Below are 7,312 nucleotides of genomic sequence, written 5' to 3'. Positions count from 1 at the left end.
ACGGAAGTGACGAAAGAACCCGCCCACAAACAGCGGCGTCTTCTTCTTCGTGTGTTTTTCTTTTGCAGTTAAGGCGCCTCAGACCGCAGCGCTGCCTCACATAGGTTAAAGCTGCGAATCAATTTTAACTCATTGTGCCATTTTTTTTAATATATATCAGCCCACAGCATCAAAAAATGATTTGTTTTCGTTATAAGGAAAGTAAGTCAAGCATATTCGATTTTCACTCTTTAGTATGGCAGGAGTGACTCAGGCTGTGTTGCTGATCAGGAGGTGGAGGGTTCAAGCCCAGCTCTGCAAAACTGTCAGTGTTGGGCCCTAAACCCTATTCAGGACTTTTGTGGTCCTTTGGTCCCCAGGCCGTTTGGTTTAGGTGAAAGGTTTGGGTTTTTTTTTTCAAGTTGTCTTTTTTTGGTGAATTTTTGTAAACATTTATCATGCATTTAGAACCAAAAAAAATACATCAACTTATCAGAAATGTATTTAACATAGTATAAAAGTCTGTAATGAATACCAACAAATATTTTACACATATTCTTTCTTGGGGTCCAACGGACCCCAAAAGATCTTCTACATATGGCAACATGAAAGTCCTGAATAGGGTTAAACAAGGCCATTGACCAAATCTGCTTCAGGGGCCCATAGCACAGCTTTGACCCCAACTGTGATGTGCAAAAGAAGAGAATTTCACTGTGCTTTAATGTATTTGTGACAAATACAGACTTCTTCCTCTTAATAAAACAAACAATTCAAAGTGCTTTGCATAAGACATAAAAAGGTGTTAGAACACAAAATACAGTATATGCAGTATATACGATGTGTAAAACAATGTTTTGCATGTGCTCTCTGATACATATGTTTCAGTAAAGCTATGGCAACATCAGCATTTGAAAATAAAGTTAATCCTGTGCACAAGTGACCAGTCTGTGTTGATTAAAACAATTCATGAAGAAAGTAGCTTTAGTTACCAGTTAATTTTAAGATGAAAATGATAACGACCAGCAGAAAGAAACACAGCATCCACATATTGGCAGAGCTATTTCTTCTTATCACATTTTCAACAAGTACAGCACTAAGAGACATATGTTCCTCCTCACCAAACACAACTCATCCCTAACCCTGCCTCTCTGCTCAGTCCATTTGGTTTGTCCCAATGAGGCTTATTAAAACCACAAGGCACGTGTCACCTCCATTATAATTCTGATCCCAGGAAATTACTTCAGACAAAGAGAATGATCGCAAACGAGTATAAATCATGATGGCCAACAGCACAGCTCCTGAAAATAAATTCAGCTCGTGTGTCACTCATCTAAATAGGATCCATCTTTAGCAGATCAAAACATTGACAAGAACCATTAAACAAACTACTGAACCTAACTGGTGTCTGAGTGCATGTATGTATTTGGTAGAGCATGTACTGGAACTGTGCATCTGTTTAGTAAGGGGAGACCTGCAGCTTCCTCACAATAATATAATAAGCTTTTAGAACTACAACACATTGTTTAACATAAAAAAAACAGTGGTTTCCAGTCTTTTTGGCTTCTCACAAAATGTTGTGTGTAGTCGCATGTGGTCTCATTTCAGATGTCAATGAGTTGTTGACAGTTCAACTAAAGAGGGGTTTTCCCTCTAAACTGGTCACATGGATTCATTTCAATAAATGTACAAGTAGTCTGATATCTCACCAAGGATCCCAGACTGGAGAAAAACAACAATAACAACAGGTGCTTCACTATTAATAATGTATTGATGTCATGTATAAAAATCTATCAGTCAGAGGACCTAAAACAGTTTTTCTACTTTAATAGTAATTCCTAATTCCAGGTTTTGTTTTGTTTCTGGGGTGATAGAGAGGTTATTTTGATCCTAAACCATCCACTGTTGTAACTGGGGTGAAAGTGAGCAACAGCATTCTGAATAAGCTGCAGTTGTCAGATCATCTTTTTAGAGATGCTATTACATTCGTAGACCTTCCAGGAGATAAAAGCATGTAGTTGGACTTGTCTCTTCAGCATCTTTTAAGTCAAGAAATTTGAACACCTCTATTAAAGCAGAAATGATATCAAATTACAAATCCTCCTTGTGTGAACTTGCTGTATCCATCTGAGATGACAGCGGCTAATATTCCATATCATAAACGGAAAGTTCAATTAACAGTTCTGTGTTTGCACTTGTGTTGAGCCAGCTCTATATGCTGAGAAAGAAATAGATGTCCACACTGACAGTAAATGAAGCTTGGAGGCCAGGGTCATCAGTGTCTATCATCCTGCCTAAAACCTCGAAACCTCATCTTTGCAAGTGCTCTGCCAGCAGCATTAGTCATGAGAGGTCATCTTTATCGTATCTGCCTCAAATCCATCTAATAGTCATCCTGAGGCAGACAGAGCAGGAGGCTAACAGAGAGTTTTACACAACGGGAAAAATCCCAGCTGTGAAAGATGCAGCATCTCACGGCTGCCTTTTACAGGTTACAGTGACAGAAACATTCCAGTGGTTCAGGATAAATCCTTTGGGGTGTGTAGGTCTCTGAAGCAGATATGTCAATTTGTCGAATGCAAAATGACGGATGAAATATCACAAACCTTTTACTTTATGGAATTCTCTCAAGTGGATAGCAGTTCACTTCCAGACCTTACAGAAAGTAGTACACTATGATGTTTTAGATGAAAATGACCAATGACAAAGGAAATACCGTCTGAATCTTTTCTTCTTTTATGTCGGAAATAGGGCTCTGAGCAAAAACACTGGAGATTTCCAAATGCTGTTGAACCAAATCTCCAGAAGATGTCAGCAAATAGTCACAGTAAGTACAGTAGGTGCCTGGTTTTTATCAGAGAGACAGGGTTACAGATTATCACTTAAAGGCCAGTAAGCTTTAAGAAGGTTTGTTTATACTCTGTATATATTTAGACAGAATAAATTACACGTAGGAAAAGCTCCAGAGACCACAGCTGTTATACTGTTATGTCTTTCCAAATATATCTTCTGGCTTTTGTCTTGGGGAATTTTAAGAAACAATAAACTGATTTGAACCTAGTTGTGAGGTTGAGCTACATTCCGAGTTTTCATAACCTAGATTTTCTATAAAAAAGTCTCTTATTCTCGGTGCAATCATAGTGCTAGAAACAAGAGCACACTTACTACAGCAGCTATCAGCATGTTCACTGCTGTCAGATCAGCACAATACACCAGCAGCTAACCTGTAGTTGTAACACTTCGGCACGCTGTTTCTCTGGGTCCAACAATAGCATCCGCTCCCCTGTGGCAATGACAGCCAGTCAGCTCAGCACAGCGTTCAGCAAAAGGGCTTCAGAGCTCATCAAACTCAAAACCTCCCACAGAAACAATGCTCCGTATCAATTTAACCCAAATTCTGGGAAGGGCAACAAGCTGTGGGCTGAAGCAGCTTTTCCATTTGGGCGTCAGTGAGCAAGGCTGCTTCCAGCGACCTAAGAAAAGTTCATCTCAGGAAGGGTTTACGCCCAAAGCTACCCCCTGGATGCAAACATTAAATCCCCCCGCGGAGCTTTTTATTCTGACTGAGCAACGTGGCCAAATTAAACTGACAGAATGGATTGTGGACGTTTGTGTGCATGTAAATGTGCCTGCGTAGGCACCCCTTTACTTTGCAACTCTGATGCTTTCTACTTCTCAGAGGGATATACTGTGTCTCTCACTGCTTTGAACTTCAGCACACACAATACCAGCAGTTGCCAAGCAATATAGAAAGCCTTCTCTCCGGGTGTGCCAATGTTTTCTCTCTCTCTGTCTTTTTGTTTTTTGTTTGGTCAGAGGATGACATAATAAAATATGAATGAGAAATATGGTGGGTGCCTCTGTGCTCCATGTCTGCGAGGTCCAGGTGGTGTGGTAAAGACAATTCGTCTCCTGACCGAGGTACCCAGCTGGGACGCTGAGGGCCAGATGGTCTCCTCACAACAGGTAATCACAGCCAGCATGCTGATACACTGACATCCACACAAATGGGTTCCCACAACTACCCAGAGCATTTGGGATACTGTGATAGTATCCTAGCCTGTCTGTCTCAGGAGCTTTTTCTATCAAGTCTGGCACCTGTGCTGTTCAGTAGAAGATGTAAGCAACGAAAAGAAGCTTAAATATGGATTTTTATTTCCATTTCAGTTTCTTTTATTCATCTTGCAAAGAAACATGCATTCGCAGATTCCTCTTTAGCAACCCCTGTTTGAAGCCATGATAGCAGCGATGTAATGTCAAGGCTGTTCCACGTAAGGTTCTGTTCATTAGGTGAATATCAAGTTCTTCCATGAAAGCAGTTTATAGAGAAGGTCAGATCCTGGGGCTCAGCTCCTGTATAAATCCACTGTTCCCCCGCAGAGGCAAGCTCCTTTAATACTCCTACTGGGTGAGGTTTCCACTTGCATGCATTCATTGAATTCATTATTTTGAAAGGTTTGGGGTATTATTTATAGTGTTGGAATAAAATGTTAAAAACTGTATACGCGGCATAATAAGTGGTTGTATAAAAAGGTCGGCGTCCCTTTGCGCAGTACTCTCAAAATGAGAAAAACAAAAGTTCGGAGTCACGGAAGGGTTCCAGCGTGCAGGTGCTGCAGGTTTAATGTCATGACATCAAGTGACTGTTACATAAAGATGTGGATTTGGCTGCATGCAGATGGTCCTATCAAGAAAACTGTAACACCAAAGCATCACCCAAAGCTATTGCATTCATCTTTAATGATGCCAGGGAATTCATTATCATTGTGTATAATAATCAGATATATTAGCAATAAGAGTTAATGCCTGGCTGTCAGCTTCTAGATACCTTAAGATAAATCCCTTCAGCGTGATACAAACAGCTCTATATTGCACACAACACCCCCAGTGTCTAACTTGCTCCCCCTCCCTCCCTCTCTGCCTCTTTCAGCTCACTGAACTGAGTGAAATGTCTTTCCGACTAAATGATTTTTTTTTTTTTTTTTTTCCCGGGGGGAAAGTTTCCCTGGGGACAGCAGTTCCCCCCCCCCCCAGCCCCTCCTCTCATTTTTCCTCTCTCAGTCTACAGCATTAAAGCTGTGCTAACTGGTGCGTTGTCACGTGTGTGCGCGTGATTGTGATGTGTGTGTGTGTGTGTGTGTGTGTGAGTGAGTTTCGCTCTTCTTGAACTGTTAACACTGTCAGTATGCTGCAGGTGCCCCCATGATGAGTGTGTCTATATACAGAGCTATCCTCCTCCACCTCCTGTCTCCACTTTCTGCACACATTCACACATATCCTGCATGCAGCTATCTACTCTCCTCTCCAGGTTTTCCCATTTGTGTTCCTCCTCCTCCTCCTCCCCTCCTCCTCCTCCTCCTCACTGGCTGGCTCTTCATCCTCCTTCATTTGTTTAATCCTCTCTTACTCCTCCTTCCCTGTCACTCCCCTGCACATCCGAGGTTTCCTCTTCACTCTGCTTTCTGCTAGAGTTGCAGATTGCCACTGGTGGGCATTTTTTCGTCTTAACAAGGGATAATAACCACATGACGAATAATACGAGCCATTCAAAAATAAAGGGAGACTAAACAGAAGGAGGAGGACAGATGTAGGGGAGAGCACACAGGGCAGGCAGCCGTGCTCCATTTTGCATTTAGGCAAAATGCGGCCACAATAAAGAATTCATGACAAAGTGACTGAATAATTACACATGACTTAATGCACAGCAGAAAGAGCTTAGTGATGAAAAAAAAAAAATAAAAAAGTTCAGGCAGCCTCTGTCCAGGTAGAGTGTCTTACATTCCAAAAATAGAGTGTGTACATCTGAAATGCTCAGGGCTTTGCATTTTATATATAGCACACCGCCTGGCATGTGTGACAGTAGCTCCACCGCTTCTGCTTCTGGATTAAAAAGAAGTCAGAAATACACTAGACTGGATGATACATATCCTTTATTTCCATTTTCATTGCTTCAGCCACACTGTTACTTACACATTCACCGACATCCTGCGACCTGGTACAGCTGTCCTGACTGAAACAATTGCCCTGACTGAACCCCTCACTCAAATTCTCAGCATTAACCAATAAAAAAGTAAACCTCTTGAATAAATGATATATAAAAAAAAAAGAAAAAAAAAAGAAAGAAAAACAATTGAAAATCAAAAAGAATACCAATTCGAGAAAGATAAATACAGCATAAACAATGTTATTTCATCATTGTTGTTTTTGACCACAGAGATAAACAATTGCTAGGTCTCCATTTAGTCGTCATTAGTAGTATTAGTATCAAGTTCATTGTCAGATTTTGCTTAAAGCATCACTTATATAATTTTCATTGCATCAAGTTGACATCATTCATGTTAATATAAGCATGCAAACATGTTTCCCCATGACCATTCAGAACTGCACAAACAAGAGAAGACAGCGAGAGAGAATAGCGAGGAAGGACAAAGGAGAAGGGGGGGGATGTCGAACATAGACAGAGAAAGAAAGAGGGCAAGATAGAGGGATGTGAGGAAGCCGAGGGATCGGGGAGGTTGGGAGGGAAAAAATAGAGTGGGAAATGGATAGGTGAGGGTTCGGCGGCGGCGGCGGTGGGGAGGGAAAGAGAGGAGGAAAGGTGAGGATCGCTGGAGGAGAGAGAACGAGAGAATGAGTAATCAGACAGTAATCAGGCAGACAGAAACAGAGGAGGGTGGGGGGGGGAGGAGGAGGTGGCAGATGAAGGGAGGAAGAAGATGAGGGAATGTGCTGGTTCCACTATGAGTTTTGTAATCTATCACAAGGCAGTAACACAAGGGCTAAATAGGGTAGACACGAGCAGAGAGTGAGAGAGAGGGCTGGGAAAGAAGGAAAGAATTATGGGGCCTCGAGACCAATGGATCAATACCATATCTACTTATACAAGCTGATCAATAACGCCCCCCCCCCCTTCCCGACAAACTACACAGAATACTTGCAGGTATGATGCGGAATTTGTAACCTTCTCGCAACTTTCTTTGATCCAGAGGTAAAGAGAATGAAACTGGATCCCCTCCTTCCCACGCGCCGACACACTCCTCTATGAAAGACTGTGTTTGTGCGTGAGAGGATGAGAGGGAAAAATGGCAACAATAGCAATACAAGTAGCTGTAGTGAGGTGTTGTACTGTTTTGCTGAGGTTACAGTTGTAGTAGCGGTGACAGACATGGCTTTATAAGTCTGTATCAGTTTACACAAGGAAGTGCAGAAATTTCCAGGCGCTTTGTTTTCTCACAACACCTCCTCCTTGTTGTCTTGCTTTAAGGGGATCTAAATTTGTCATGATCTGTTGTTGGCCGTAAGAGACGAGCCTCTGCAGTTTTGCTTTTTTTTTTTT

This window comes from Stegastes partitus, unplaced genomic scaffold, assembly GCF_000690725.1.
Source record: "Stegastes partitus isolate 25-593 unplaced genomic scaffold, Stegastes_partitus-1.0.2 Scaffold1313, whole genome shotgun sequence".
Taxonomy (NCBI): Eukaryota; Metazoa; Chordata; class Actinopteri; family Pomacentridae; genus Stegastes; species Stegastes partitus.
The sequence above is the reverse complement of the archived record's forward strand: the minus strand, read 5'-3'. Positions refer to the sequence as shown.